This window comes from Ammospiza caudacuta, chromosome Z, assembly GCF_027887145.1.
Source record: "Ammospiza caudacuta isolate bAmmCau1 chromosome Z, bAmmCau1.pri, whole genome shotgun sequence".
Taxonomy (NCBI): Eukaryota; Metazoa; Chordata; class Aves; order Passeriformes; family Passerellidae; genus Ammospiza; species Ammospiza caudacuta.
The window spans coordinates 56,414,011-56,429,748 of NC_080632.1; positions in this window are offsets into that span (position 1 = coordinate 56,414,011).

Sequence of the window (15,738 nt, forward strand, 5' to 3'; positions counted from 1 at the left end):
GGCCAGGACTGGGAGGTCTGGAGACCCGGACCGAACTAACATCTGACGGGGACATCCCTAAAGGTTCCCAAAAGGATCTGATCCCTAGCTCTGCCCCTGGTGGACAGAGCTGCGCATATCCTCGTCTTCTGAGTCGCCTTGGGAGAGACGACGGGAGACTGCAAACCCGCCGAGCTACCCAATCCTGAGCTGATCACTTTAAATAAAGGCATTAAACAGGAGAAGAAGTCTCCTGGCCCTTGTTTATTTCAGTAATAATAATAAATCCCGTACCTGAGAAAAATCATCAGGAATGTTCCTTTCGAGAAGCAGAAAAGAAACCAAAGACATTAAAATGTTCTGTGTAAGTGTTGCAAAAAAGGGAAGAGTTGCAAAATGTACCAGATACAGTACTTTCCCACTTGAGGCAACATGATTTGCCCACAACAAAAACGCTGGACACTTGCAGATGCTATCCTTTTGAAATACTGTTCTCTTCCTGTACCTCAGAAACTTTCCACATGCCGGCATTCCCAGTCATTAAACACATCGGCTCAGTTACAGACATCAATCATGAGAATTTGTCAAGGGCATAAGAAAGTCTGAGTTTGTTTGCATTTCGTATAAATTGACTCATCTTCACTAGCATAACTGGGAGAGAGTCTGGGACTCCAGACTGAGAGCTTTCACCACGGAGGTTCATCTCTGGGCAGTACAAGAGAGTCCTGAAAAGTTCTTCCCTTTTAAAGAGTCCAAGACGTTTTAGAATCAAGAGGAAGAGGATTGAAACCAGAGGCATCAGCAGTGACTTTGGTTTCAGAGTAAAAGCCAGGGCATCACCTTGAATTCCCAACTCTTCTTAGATGCAAGCAAACATTTTCCAGTGTTTGGATAACAACACAGAAACTTAATGGAGACATTCTTCTGTAAAATGAAAACAAGTAAGTTATATGAGAGAATATGTTTCTATTTATTCAAATAGGTTGAAAATGGGAAATCAGCTGTTATTGATGTTTCTGCAGCATCTTGTAGGGACAGTGTGTGGTGGCTGGAGCTGGAGGGGCATGGACTTCCCTGAGTCTTCTGCACCCTCTTCCTTGGCCACCTCAGGGTCCCTGCAAGGTGCTGTCCCACACCCACAGCCAGAAGTCACCTTCCCAAGCCAACAGAAGTGCAGAAAGCTGCTTCCCATGAAGCATTCCTCTGCTGGTCACTGATGATCCCAAGCCCTGAAATTTATTATAATTTTAGGCTTTAATCCAGAATGTTGTTTCCTTAAGTGGCTATCAAGATATATCCCAGTTAACAGCTTCATGAGATGTCTAAGAATATACCTAAACCAGCTGGCACACCAGTCTGTTTAAAGGAACTTCTTTTTGTGTTTCCAATTTTTTTTTCTTTTATATCCTCCTAATTATAGTAAAGTATGACATGCCATTTGAAATAACATCCTGATCTTTGCTAGAGTTCCCACATGCTTGTATAGTAAGAGTAACCCATTAAATTGCTTAACTATTATACTGCTAATAAGACATTAAAACCTCCCTTGATCTGCCAGATCAGTTAGGTTTGTTGTTGCCTTCATCTAGTTGTCACTGTGTCAATTAGTGGCATTGTTTTATCACCACAGGAAGGTGACAGAACGGAAGACAAAAAGAGAAGCTATTGGAGCTTGGTATGAAAAAAAAGAGTGTTCATATGAAGCAAACAACATTTTTAAGAAAACTGGTGAGGAGGGTAGCATTGTGGTGTCCAGTGTAAATCTAATCTAAAAATTAAATAAGGAATTGAATAATCAAGGGAATTAAATTGGGTTGAATTTAGAAGAGTACAGATTTTAGGAGAAACCCACAGGAACAGGAAGAGAGAGACAGAGAATAAAATATGTGTTTTTGTGCTGGTTATGTCCCCAAAAGCAATTTACAGAGAAATGAGGAAGATTTAACCAGCTTTTATAAACTGCTTTCTCTGAGATAGTATCTAAAGCCATAACAGACGTTTAAGTTCGTGGCATTTAAGACTGGATACAAAACCTACCTGAAAATGGCAAAATATAAGTGGTTTCTTTGATAGTATCTAGAGTGCTCAGATTAAAATAAAAAAAGACTGTGAGGTGAATTTGGTGAGGTATTTGCCTAGACCAAAGATGCTCATCAAAAGGGCAAATATGACCAACAGTTTATGTGTGTATTGAAGTCAGAGGTATCTGCTAAAATTCTTTTCTGTGTTATTCTATATAGTGTACTACTTGCATCCTCAACTTCAGATGGAATCAATTTTGCAGGATAAAATGTGCAGAAATATTACAGAGAAGTTTGTTTTCTACAAAAAGGTGAACAAAACAACTGTGTTCAATCTAAAAAGTTGAAGTGTTTAATGAAATATGCAACCATAAGGAAACAGATAAAATGCAACAGACACTTTCAGAACAAATGAGCAAACTGACTACAATTAATTTTCTCTTTTCCAACTAATTAATTTTCTCTTTGACATTAGAAGCCTTTTAATCTTCAGTAGAGGTGAGTTTTTGGAACACAGTAGTAATGGATATAAAGAATTTTAAAATTCCAAATGGAGATGTATCAAGTTATAACCAGGATAAAGAAATGAGAACTGATTATCTAGGAAGTCCCTTTCAGTCCCTAAGTGTAAAGGAGGAATAGGAAAACATATCCTAGGGGAAAAATAAGGACATTTATTACAGAAGAATATAATAAAATTTAAACTGGAATACCTTGCAGAGACCCTATTTTAAAGAAAACAACCATTTTAAAGAAAAAAATTGCTAAATTTCTAGAAGAATTATAAAATTGTGGCCCTTCTAACTTCACAGTATTGTGTTTGATCAGCTACTGAGTCTGCACCCTCACAAGTCATGGTTGTCCAGTTGCATGTTATCATGCCATGTCACATTTCTTGCAGTCATGGGAATGCCAGATAATACCTGTGGTTATGTTTAAGAAATCTTAATTGCATTATGAAGTCTCAGAACTGCCATTCTCTGAATTTCAAGTAATTGAGATTTTGCAATCAGATAAGGCAGATAGGGGAAAATACATATCCAAAATATTTTTTTCAAGGATCTCAAAGCCATCCCCTGTCATATAAAGGCCAAGTGGAGCACAAACCCACTCTCATATTGCAAGATTATCTCCAAGAAACTCAGTAAAATATTTTTTCAATACAATATTTCCTTTGAGTCAGCCAGCTATAAAATAAGATGCAAAGTAGATTACCTGGGGTCCTTAGAACAAAGTTTCCAGGCAGCTTTTGAGTGTTTGCTGAATGTTTCAGACTTCAAATGCTTGCACAACTTTATTTATGATACCTTGCCACTGGGAAAAATCCTCCTTTTTTTAGTTCTTTTGTCACTAGCTCTCTCTGCATAATTTTCTACAGTTTGGGCTGGGTCAGAATTCATGCAAAGAATATTATGAAAAAACAATATTACTTTTTTTTTTTTTTTTTTAAATTAAGAATCTCCTCTTGCATCTTCTTTTTAAATTTTTTCTAGTTATGAAATTTGGTCTTGAATTTTTACATACCTTTTGCTATTTAAAGATGGAGCTAGCAGTTTTACCAAGTGTATTTCCTGTTTTGAAGAGGAATTTTAGTAACCAGAGAGAGTCAGAATCAAAATAGAAATTAGCCTGCTTGATTGACTTGTAGAACTAGGAATTTTATATATTAGTTATTTTTTCTAGACTATCTTCATTCGTTTGTAAGATCTTAATCCTTTTCCCATCCTGATGGTGTGTTTGTTCTCAAAATAATGTTTAAAAAACGCATTTTTATTGCCCATGTGTAGTTTTCTACTTATTTATGTAAAAATTACCTGCTTTGGTCTCCTTTTGAAAATCCTAATATCTTTTTAAGTGAAAAAAGAAAATCTACAGCTATGTACACTTCTGTAGGATCTAAATAGCTGTCTGTATCTCCAAATCCCATTGTGCCTCAGGGAAATCATATTCTTCTGTCACCACAGTGGTGCTTATTTAGAGTCTTGTATCTACATAAATTACAGCAGTGTAGCTTTTAGTTTGGACTGTACCTAAATTTGACACTAGTATGGGCCAAAGGAAGCAATAACAACTTTCCTATTCTGAATATATGACAAATGAGATATTTTCTTGAATCTTTTTTAAGGCACCCCATTTTAATTCTTGGGAAGTCCAACCAACATATCCTGAAGTGAAATACATTTAAGTCTGTGCTTGTTTGATTACTAGGTTAGTGATACTAAGAGGGTTAAAGTGATATCCTACAATTAATACGTATAGTTATTCCCTTAATTTATTAAGCTGCCTAACTAATATGTCTCAATATGGAAACTTAAGGCTTCTCCTGTTTTTGTCTCAATGCCATAATCTTTTTGTTTCAGCCAAACCTCACCTGCTTTCTGTAACCTTCATGTTGTTTGAGATGTAAACATACTCAGGGCCACTATCTAATACAATACTACTACCACTACCAGAGGGATTGATTTTTCATACAGTAAGTTTCATCCTTGGAATTTTCCTAGCCTTGGAATTTAATGAGTAGATCAAAGAGAAGAATGAATTATTTCTTTTCAGAAACACTAGTTTCAGTATTTTCTAAAACTGGGAAGTCTCTTCTTTTTGCCAGGTTCACAGATTGAACAAAACCAAATTAAATTGGATCTGCTTCATTGTTTGTTTCATCAGCAAATAGATGGCCTGTAGTGGCAGGCAGCTAGTAAAGTGTTATGATATACAGTAAATTCTGCATATCCAGAGCAGAAACATTCACAGCATTTCTGTCTTACATACAATGCTTACAATAATGGCAGTTTGTTCTTTTTAGCAGTGAATTAGATCTAAATATAATGTTCATATTGCAGGTGAAAACACACAGACTCTCTGTATTAAATTTGCTTCACTAGTTTCATTCCCAGGTAAGTTCTACTCATCATGGGTGAGACCACACTCATGGAGCTGTCCAGTTTGTGCCACAGCAAGAGAGAAATGGATCTGAAAAATGTGCAGTGAAAGCCCACTGCAGTGTTGAAAGGACTGGAGAATCTCTGTCATGTGGAAAGGCTGAAATAGACAAGACACTTCAGCCAGGAGAAGAGTAGGCTCTGGACAGGGATCTTATCAATGTACCTGAAGGGAGGAAGCAGAGAAATCAGGGCCAGACTCTTCAGTGGTGCCCTGTGACAGGATCAAAGGCAATGGACACAAATTGAGACACAGGATGTAGTTGGAACATCAGTTAATTGTGAGGATGCTCAAGTGGTTTCTCAGGTTTCTCAGAGAGGTTGGGGAAATATCCGTGCTTACACATGTTAAAATGATGACTGGATATTGTTTTGGCACCTGGTTGTAGGTGATGCTTGAGCAGGCTGTTGGACCAGACTGGTTCCAGAGGTCCCTGCCATGTTTGATCACTCTGTGATTCTGTGCTCTGTTGCATAAACACATATTTCAACAGCAGAAAAAAAAATGTGCATATTTTGGAGTGGCATGGAATAATTCTCTTTTGTCAGAGTTCTAGTTATTAGTCTAGGAAGTAGCCTAGTTGACTTTTCCTCTTTATTAACTGAGAACACTGCTGTAAATGTGCATGTAGAAAGAGAAATTATCAATATCTACACTTGGGCTGTTAAAAAAATTCCCTGACAGAAATGTGTAAAAAAGAAACTTGCTAATATCTTAGAGATAGGGCTACAAAAGAAGTCCAGTCAGTACTAAGTACAGCCCATATAGTTAACCTTTAAAAATAGATTATAAAATCAGTTTTTATAAGATTTGAGTTCTAAATTAAATTGGCAGAGACTTGAGACTTTGGTCTATTAATAATAAATAATTAATAATTATCTATTTCTCTTTCCTGAATCTCACATTTTTCTAAAAAATTTATGGTTTCAGTTTTGGAAAACCCATTATTTTGTAAGGGATGGGTCAATTGATATGACATTCTTTGTAATGCAAGTCATCAAGATTATATAGGGTGGTTGTAGCAGTCTTGCAAATCATAGCCACACATTGCTTGAAAACATCTTACTAGCAGATATTTCTGTCTAGATGCCAGGAGTATATCCAGATAAATATATAAAATCTGAATTTGTTGCTTTGATTTTCAGAATGTCAAATATTTCCAACTGTTCTAGCCTTTTACCGGAAAATTTTAACATTAAGTATAATAAAACTAAAATTACACAATTTTGCCCCATGATTTTATTGATGCAGCATAAACCTGCCTGGGTTTTTCAGGGATTTCCCCATTTTTCTGAATTTATAAAACTTCTGTTTGTATAGGAGATTTTTAGTATGATTTCATTCACTTATCCTCCTGGCTAAAAATGTTTCCAGGTTTATTTTTATATGTGCTTAGTCATGATAATTGTATACGTGGAATATAAAAGGTGACCAGTATTAATATATATTACAAATTGAAAAATCTGTGCCAGCAAATTATTAATCTGAAGAACACCATAAAATATCTCTATCACAAAAATCTATTAACAAATTAAGCCTTCAAATGTTTCCTTGATGCCCTAGATTGCAAGGCAATATGTATTCTATTTGCCATCTGTTAGAAGTGTGGCAGTTCTCTTCTGTCATTCGGGCAGTTTTCTTTATCTCTTCCACAAACCAACCCTCCCTCCAGGGAGATACCTGCTGTTACTGGGCTGTTGAGTGTCACTGCATGACTGATAAAAATTACATCATCCCATTGTGAGATGCTCTGCCCAGAGGGACGAGCCAAGCCTGCCTAACTAGATATAATCCAAGTTTTTGGGACCCCAGAACAGCCTTTCCACCGGATTCCCAGAGGAACAGCTGCCTTTTTCCGCTGAATCTTCAGAGGAAGACTACACCCTTCTACAGGATCACTGCTCCAATCGAACCATATCTGCCGCTCCAGGAGGACTGCAGCCATCATTCCAACTGGACTGCCACCAACATCCTGACCAACAGGGTGTCAGGTTGTATTCTGACTCTGTCAGTGCTTTTTCTTTTGTATTATTGCATGTATTTTAGGATTTTTTTTTCCTTTTCCTAATAAATTGTATTCCTGACTTGGAGTCTCTCACTGGTTTTGCTTTCAGACCAGAACACTTGAACAGAAAAAATACTCTTTTTAACAGAAAATTTAAGCTTTGCATGTATTAATTACATTTTTTTATTTCTTTTAAACAAGAAAACAACAAAATACTGAAAATAACATTAAAAAGCAAATGTATAAATTAAAAGCTCTAAATGGAAAGAAAAAAAGAGAGAACTTGACAACTCAAAGTTAATTGAAAAACTGCACTGGAGTTCAAATAATTTTAGCTACAAATTAAGCAATTAACCTACTCAGCAGCCCACTGAATACAACGTTCAGCAAGTAGATATAATTCATGGAGTATATCAAACAAATGTAAGTGAAGAAAAAACTCAAACCCTTTGTATGTCAGCTCTTAACAGAGGCAGTAGCCAAATTATGAAGTTAAATAATGAGAAGACTTTTTTATTTTTTGCAAAAATGCTCAAGTGACTTATTTGACTGGAAAAGAGTGTTGTTCTTCATTCAATGGTTTATTTTCAAGTACCACTTCAGAGGTCCATAGCACAATAATTGAAATTGCAATTTATTTATGCATAAAATGATATGATAGGTGTTGGTCACGAGAAACCATAATAATACATTTCTATTTCTTTATTTTTGATTGAGAGATTGTATATACCAGATTTAAAATTTGCTTCATATACAGTCTAATTTTGTACTAGATTATTTTTTTACTTTTATAGTGACTAATGCAATGGAATAACAAGATTTCTGTTTCAGATCATACAAGTAAAGTATCTGGGTCAGAGCTACCTAATTTGCTGAAGATTACGTGATTAGGAAGCTGAAGCTCTGAGAAAACAGAAATAAGCTAAACCGATGGTCTTCTATGAAATAAATCATATTTACATTTTTGTATAATGTGTAGTTAATAAAGTAGGTGATGTTAAAGTACCTTGCAAAAAGGGTTGTATTCAACACAAGATTAAATAACCAAAACCTTACAGTCAATCTATTTAACAGCCTCAAGAGTGACAAAAGAGTGACAAAAGAGCTATAGGGTGAAAAAGGATTAGAGGATTTCCCACTAAATGCAACAGGAGAGGGCATAACATACCCACCAGAAGGTTCAGGAGACATGGCACTAACAGAAAGGCATGGGAAGATTTTGACAGATCTACAGGCCCGTCTTACTATCACCAGGTTATGGGATCCAAGTTGGAATAGCTTCCTTGAATTTTGAATAATTTGTTAAGCTCATATTTCTAGGGGAAACACACTTAGACCTCTAATCAAGGAATTATTGATAGTCTAATGGCGATGCTTTTAACATTTCAAGTCTAAGTTGTGTATAGCTAAAATGACATGCAGAAGCCTCTTGTGTTTCCCAAGATGGCTTGAGGCTTCAGTTTGGGTGATGGGATTGAGGTTGCTATCATCTTTTCACTTATGTAACTTGGAAAAGGACATTGTAAAGGTAGGCAGGAGAACAGCCCATGAATCTTCTGCTACTAGTCATCATCTCTCAATAGCTAAGGATCAGCTGAAGAGTGGCTTAGTCAAATTTCTCTATAAACACCCTGAATTCTCCAAGTAGCAATTTCAGCACTGACACACTGAGACTGTGAAATTTCAGGAGACCTGAGGGAGCAAAAATCAACTTCAGCCTCCCAGAGAGTTGGGAAATAATCAATGACTGTAGAGGGATAGAACACAAGTAAATAAAGGTAGTATAGAAAGTAATCTCACCTCCCTAAAGACTCGCAGCTGAGCCAATTATTAAGGATTAGGAGGAGGCCTGATGTTAACAGGCCGCAGCTGTAGCCAATAAGAAGAGTGTTATAAAAGAGTAGATTGGTTAGTTGAGGGGAACTGGAGTTATTTGGCTGCTGTGAGGACAATGCTTAGAGTCAATGCTTAGAGGAGATGCCTACAAGGAATATCAAGGAGGTATGAAACTCTAGCAATATGGAAATCTTGCAATGTAATGGTAATAGAACTCTTGCAATATAATGACAACAAATGACTGTGTAAGGCGTAGCAGTTTTTTGAGACATCAGGTAGCATAACCCCTAATCTGAGGTCAGGGAATGAAAAGGGCCAGTGAGTGTGCCAGGGACTAGGAGCTAAGAGGAAACTCCAGAAGCACAGCCAGGAAGGCAGGGCAGGGGCCTCTCCCCTGTTCTCCCCTGAAGCCCCAGGCTGCAGGCAGGAAGGCAAAGGTGTGGGTGCAGACCCCATATGAGGCTTTTGAAGCCTCAGACTCAAAGTGTCTTAGAGTGTGTCACCAGAGGAAAATCAAAATCTCAGGAATAATTGTGGGTAATATGAAAGTGAGAGAGCAATCCATAGTGTTTTCCACTTGGCAATCAGAAGCACAGGGTGGACATTTGCAACCTGTCATAAGAAAAAGGATATTGAAGGTTATAAAAAAAGCTGTTACAGAGGGCAAACGAGTGAGCAGTGGTTGAGTTTTGGAGGCAGTACAGCTCCATCACTGTTAGACCTGTGAGCATGATGAAAGTATGTTCATGACTGGTTTGGTCAAGCAGCAGCACTTGCTGCTGTGCAGTTTCTGGGGCGCCAGGCACTGAGAGCATCAACACCACAGGTAAGGAGACCTGGGCATGATGCAGCTCCCAGGGGAAGCAAAGACAGCCCCTGGGTTGTAAGGTATGTGTGTATTCTCTTTGCCATCTGTTAGAGGTGGGGCAGTTCTCTTCTGTTAATTGGGCAATTTTCTTTATCTGTTCCAAAACCAATCATCCCTCTGGGGAGATATGGTCTGTTAATGGTCCATTGAGTCTCACTGCATAACTGATAAAATTACATTATCCCATTGTGAGATGTTCCACCCAGAAGGAGAAGCCAAGCATTCCTACCTGGATATCGTCTGAGATTTAGAACAACAGACGCAGCCTTTTCCCACCGCATTCCCAGAGGAGCAGCTTGCTTCTCTGCTGGATGTTCATAGGAAGACCAGGCCCACCTACACTACCACCAGGCCTTCAGAGGAAGACTACACCCTTCTACAGGATCACTGCTTCAACAGAATGCCCTCTGTCACTCCAGGAAGACTGCAGCCAACATTTAATTGGACAGTTAGCAACACCCTGACCAACAGGGTGTCAGGTCGTATTCCGACTCTGAGAGTGGTTTGTTTTCTGAGTAGTTTGGGTTTTTTTGTACTATTGCGTTTATGCTTTTTAATTTTCCTAGTAAAGAACTGTCATTTCTACATCTTTTCCTATATCAGTTCCCATATCTTTGCCTGAGAGCCCCTTAATTTTCAAAATTATAATAATTCAGAGGGAGGACGTTTGCATCTTCCGTTTCAAGGCAGGAGCCTAGACACTAGGGTAGCACAGCTGCACCTTCAAAGCTTGTGTGAGCACATCCATGGAAATCTGAAGAAGAGATAAATGGGAGTAAGGAGTCTGGAGCACTGGACATCCTTGTTGACCTGGTTAAAGAACTCATATTATGAATATTTGTTCTAATTTTCTTGAACTACTTCACTTCAAATAGTACCAGCTGTGCATCTTTCCCATCTGTTATTTTTTTAATTGCTATCACGTGTCTTTCTTCTTTTGTTCCACACCCTTGTTTAGATGGTAATGGCACCTGGGGACACACACTTTTTTTTTGTTGTGTCAGTATCCTATTATATTACTTCCAAAAAGAATGTATTAGTAGTCTTATTTGAACCTTAGATAGTCTTTTTCTTGTTCCAAGCACGCAGCTCACATCCATGAAGATGCAGAAGCCTTAAGTAGTTCTTAAAATTCATTCTGACTTTAGAAATTTTTCAAATTACTAAATTACAACCAAGAAGAAAGTGTACAATTTATTCTACTTAGAAAATACTCTCTTTGGAAGAATGTTAGTCATCTGAGGAAAACTTTGAGAAGGAATTGAACAGATTGGATAGCATTCTAAATAAATGAAGACCAGCAAGAAATCACTTGTGTGAGTAGGAACACTACAATGTGTATTCACTGTCAAGACTGTATGAACTCTCAATAACTGCAATATTCTGCCATCAATATAGATTTAACTGCTAAGGAAATATTTTTAGAAGATGTAAAGGGTTACTACATGCTGAAACTGATAAGACCCATGTGCCTCTAGTAGTAGATGATGAATGAATTCTTTAAATGGAAAAATAAAAGTTGGTAGTTTTCAGGATCAGCAAGGCCTTTGACACTGTCTCCCACAGCACACTCCTGGATAAGCTGGCAGCCCACGACTTGGACAGAAGCACTCTTTGCTAGGTTAGGAACTGGCTGGATGGCCGGGCTCAGAGAGTGGTGATACATCCAGCTGGGGGCCAGTCACAAGTGGTGTCCCTCAGGGGTCTGTGCGGGGACCAGTTCTGTTTAATATTTTTATTGATGACATGGATGAAGGGATTGAGCCTTTCATTAGTAAATATGCAGATGACACAAATATGGGAGCGTGTGTTGATCTGTTGGATTGTAGGGTGGGTCTGCAGAGAGAACATTTGGATGGATGAGCACAGTCCAGTAGGATGAAGTCTAAGAAGTCAAAGTGCTAAATCCTGTATTTTGGTCACATAATGCCCTGCAGCATTAAAGGCTGGGGACAGTGCGGCTGGAAAGCGCACAGGCAGAAAGGGACCTTGCTTCACCTTTCCGAAGCTGCCGTTCTCTCAGTCTCCCGGAGGCGAAGAAGCGGCTTCATCGCACAAAGATGATTATGCTGCTCACAGTGCTCTCCGAAGCGTGGCTTCTGCTGAAAGACGCCTGGGAGCAGCGCTTAGCTTGGAGGAACTCCGTACCTTCATCTTTAATGTCTCTTGTTGTCTACATATTAGCAAAAAGCTTTTCTGCTATGTCTGGCAAGGAAAAACTGTGCCAGCACAGAAAACATCTCCCATCGTGTTGTAGAAGTTGCACAGAGGTCTGCAGAGTGTTTTGCAAAAAGAAAAAGGAAAGTTGTCCAAAACAGCTTCAAATCGAATGTACATGTGAATGGAAAAGGCAGTAGAGTTGCAAGATAATGTTTTGTACCGGTTGGCAAGCTGCTCACACAATCCCAGTGTTGTGTAGCCTCCTTCTACACCTTTCCCAAGCAGCTGCTCTCTCTGGCTCCCGGAGGAGAAGAAGCTGCTTCTTTGTGCAAAGACGATTGTGCCGGTCACAGTGCTCTCCGGACCTCGGCTTCTGCCGTAAGACATCCAGGAGCGTCTCTTTGCTCAGGAGAACTCCGTACCTTCGTCTTTAGCGTCTCTTGTCGTCTACATCTTAGCAAAAAACTTTTTCACTATGTCTGGCAGGGAGAAACTGTGCCAGCACAGAAAAGGTCTCCCATCGTGTTTACAAGTTGCACAGATGTCTGCAGAGTGTTTTGCAAGGAGAAAAGGAGAGCTGTCCAAAGCAGCTTCCAATCGAATGTTCATGTGAATGCAAAAGGCAGGAGAGTGGTAATATACTCTTTTCTCTCAGTTTCAAAGCTGTGTACACAATCCCAGTGTTGTGCAGCTTCGTTTTTCACTTTTCCGAAGCCTCCGCTCTCTCCGTCTCCCGGAGGTGAAGAAGCGGCTTCTTCGTGCAAAGACGATTGTGCCGGTCACAGTCCTCCCTGGAGCGTGGCTTCTGGCGAAAAAATCTGGGAGCGGCGCTTAGCTCGGGGGAACTCCGTACCTTCGTCTTTAGCGTCTCTTGTCCTCTACATCTTAGCCAAAAGCTTTTCCAATATGTCTGGCAAGGAGAAACTGTCCCAGTAGTGGAAACATCTCCCATCATGTTTAGAAGTTGCACAGAGGTCTGCAGAGTGTTTTGCTAGAAGAAACAGAAAGTTGTCCAAAACTGATTCCTATAGGATGTTCGTGTGAATGGAAAAGGCAGGAGAGTTGCAAGATAATGTTTTGTACCTGTTGCCAAGCTGCACACAATCCCAGTGTTGTGTAGCCTCCTTCTACACCTTTCACAAGCAGCTGCTCTCTCTGGCTCCTGGAGGAGAAGAAGCTGCTTGTTTGAGCAAAGACGATTGTGCCGGTCACAGTGCTCTCCGGAGCGCGGTTTCTGGCAAAAGACGCCCGGGAGCGGCGCTTAGCTTTGGGGAACTCCGTACCTTTGTCTTTAGCCTCTCATGTCGTCTACATCTTAACAAAAAAAATTTTCACTAAGTCTGCAAAAGAGAAACTGTGCCAGCACAGAAAACACCTCCCATCGTGTTCTAGAAGTTGCACAGATGTCTGCAGAGTGTTTTGCAAGGAGAAAAGGAAAGTTGTCCAAAACAGCTTCCAATCAAATATTCATGTGAATGCAATAGCCAGGAGAGTGGTAAGGTACTGTTTTCTCTCAGTTTTCCAACTGTGCATGCAATCCCAGTGTTGTGCAGACTCCTTCTACACCTTTCTGTAGCTGCCGCTCCCTCCGGCTCCTGGAGGAGAAGGAGTGGCTTCTTCGCGCAAAGACGATTGTGCTGGCACAGTGCTCTCCGGAGTGCGGCTTCTGCCAAAAGACATCTGGGAGCGGCTCTTTGCTCGAGGGAATTCCGTACCTTCGTCTTTAGCGTCTCTTGTCCTCTACATCTTAGCCAAAAGCTTTTCCAATATGTCTGGCAAGGAGAAACTGTCCCAGTAGTGGAAACATCTCCCATCGTGTTTAGAAGTTGCACAGAGGTCTGCAGAGTGTTTTGTAAGAAGAAACAGAAAGTTGTCCAGAACAGCTTCCAATAGGATGTTCGTGTGAATGGAAAAGGCAGGAGAGTGGTAAGGCACTGTTTTCTCTCAGTTTGCAAGCTGCGCACACAATCCCAGTGTTGTGCAGCTTCGTTCTCCACCTTTCCAAAGCTACCGCTCTCTCTGGCTCCCGGAGGAGAAGAAGCTGCTTCTTTGAGCAAAGACGATTGTGCCGGTCACAGTGCTCTCCGGAGCTCGGCTTCTGCCGAAAGACATCCGGGAGCATCTCTTTGCTCAGGGGAACTCCATACCTTCGTCTTTAGCATCTCATCTCCTCTACGTCTTAGCAGAAAGCTTTTCCACTATGTCTGGCAAGGAGAAACTTTGCCACTACAGAAAACATCTCCCATCGTGTTCTAGAAGTTGCACGGACGTCGCAGTGTGTTTTGCAAGAAGAAAAGTAAAATTGACCAAAACAGCTTCCAATTCACTGTTCATGTGAATGCAAAAGGCAGGAGAGTGGTAAGGTACTGTTTTCTCTCAGTTTGCCAACTGTGCACACAATCCCAGTGTTGTGCAGACTCCTTCTACAATTTTATGTAGCTGCCGCTCTCTCCGGCTCCCGGAGGAGAAGCGGCTTCTCATGCGATGGCGATTGTGCCAGCACAGTGCTCTCCGCAGCGCGGCTTCTGCCAAAAGATGCCCCGGAGCGGCGCTTAGATCGGAGGAACTCTATATCTTTGTCTTTAGCGTCTCTGGTTGTCTACATCTTAGCAAAAAGCTTTTCCAATATGTCTGGAAAGGAGAAACTGTGCCAGCAGAGGAAACATCTCCCATCGTGTTTAGAAGTTGCACAGAGGTCTGCAGAGTGTTTTGCACGAAGAAATGGAAAGTCGTCCAAAACATCTTCTAATTGAATGTTCATGTGAATGGAAAAGGCAGTAGAGTTGTACGATAATGTTTTGTACCAGTTGGCAAGCTGCGCACACAATCCAAGTGTTGTTCAGCCTCCTTCTTCACCTTTCCGAAGCGGCCGCTCTCTCCGGCTCCCGGAGGCAAAGAAGCGGATTCTTCGCGCAAAGAGCATTGTGCAGGTCACAGTGCTCTCCGGAGCGTGGCTTCTGCCGGAAGACATCCGGGAGCGGCTCTTTTCCCGGGGAAACTCTGTACCTTCGTATTTAGCCTCTCTTGTCGTCTACATCTTAGCAAAAAGCTTTTCCACTATGTCTGCCAAGGAAAAACTGTGCCAGCACAGAAAACATCTCCCATCATGTTGTAGAAGTTGCACGGAGGTCTGCAGAGTGTTTTGCAAGAAGAAAAGGAAAATTGTCCAAAAATGCTTCCAATTGACTGTTCACGTGAAAGCAAAAGGCAGGAGAGTGGTAAGGTACTGTTTTGTACCAGTTGGCAAGCTGCATACCCTATCCCAGTGTTGTGCAGCTTCGTTCTTCACCTTTCCGAAGCTGCCGCTCTCTCTGGCTCCCAGAGGAGAAAAAGCAGCTTCTTCACACAAAGACAATTGTGTTGGTCACTGTGCTCTCCTTAGCGCGGCTTCTGCCGAAAGACGCCCGGGAGCGGCGCTTAGCTTTGGGGAATGCTGTACATTCGTCTTTAGCGTCTCTTGTCTTTATCTTAGCAAAAAGCTTTTCCAATATGTCTGGAAAGGAGAAACTGTGCCACCAGTGGAAACATCTCCCATCATGTTTAGAAGTTGCACAGAGGTCTGCAGAGTGTTTTGCATGAAGAAACGGAAAGTTGTCCAAAACATCTTCCAATCGAATGTTCATGTGATTGGAAAAGGCAGTAGAGTTTTGCGATAATGTTTTGTACCAGTTGCCAAGCTGCGCACACAATCCCAGTGTTTTACAGCTTCCTTCTTCAACTTCCTGAAGCTGCCGCTCTCTCTGGCTCCCGGAGGCCCAGAAGCGACTTCTTCGCGCAAAGACGATTGTGCCGCTCACAGTGCTCGCCTTAGCGCGGCTTCTGCCGAAAGACACCTCGGAGCGGCTCTTAGCTCCTGAGAGCTCCGTACCTTCCAATTCAATTTTTAGGCACGACAAACCAAATGGTGTACTTGCAGGAGTGTGGCGGGA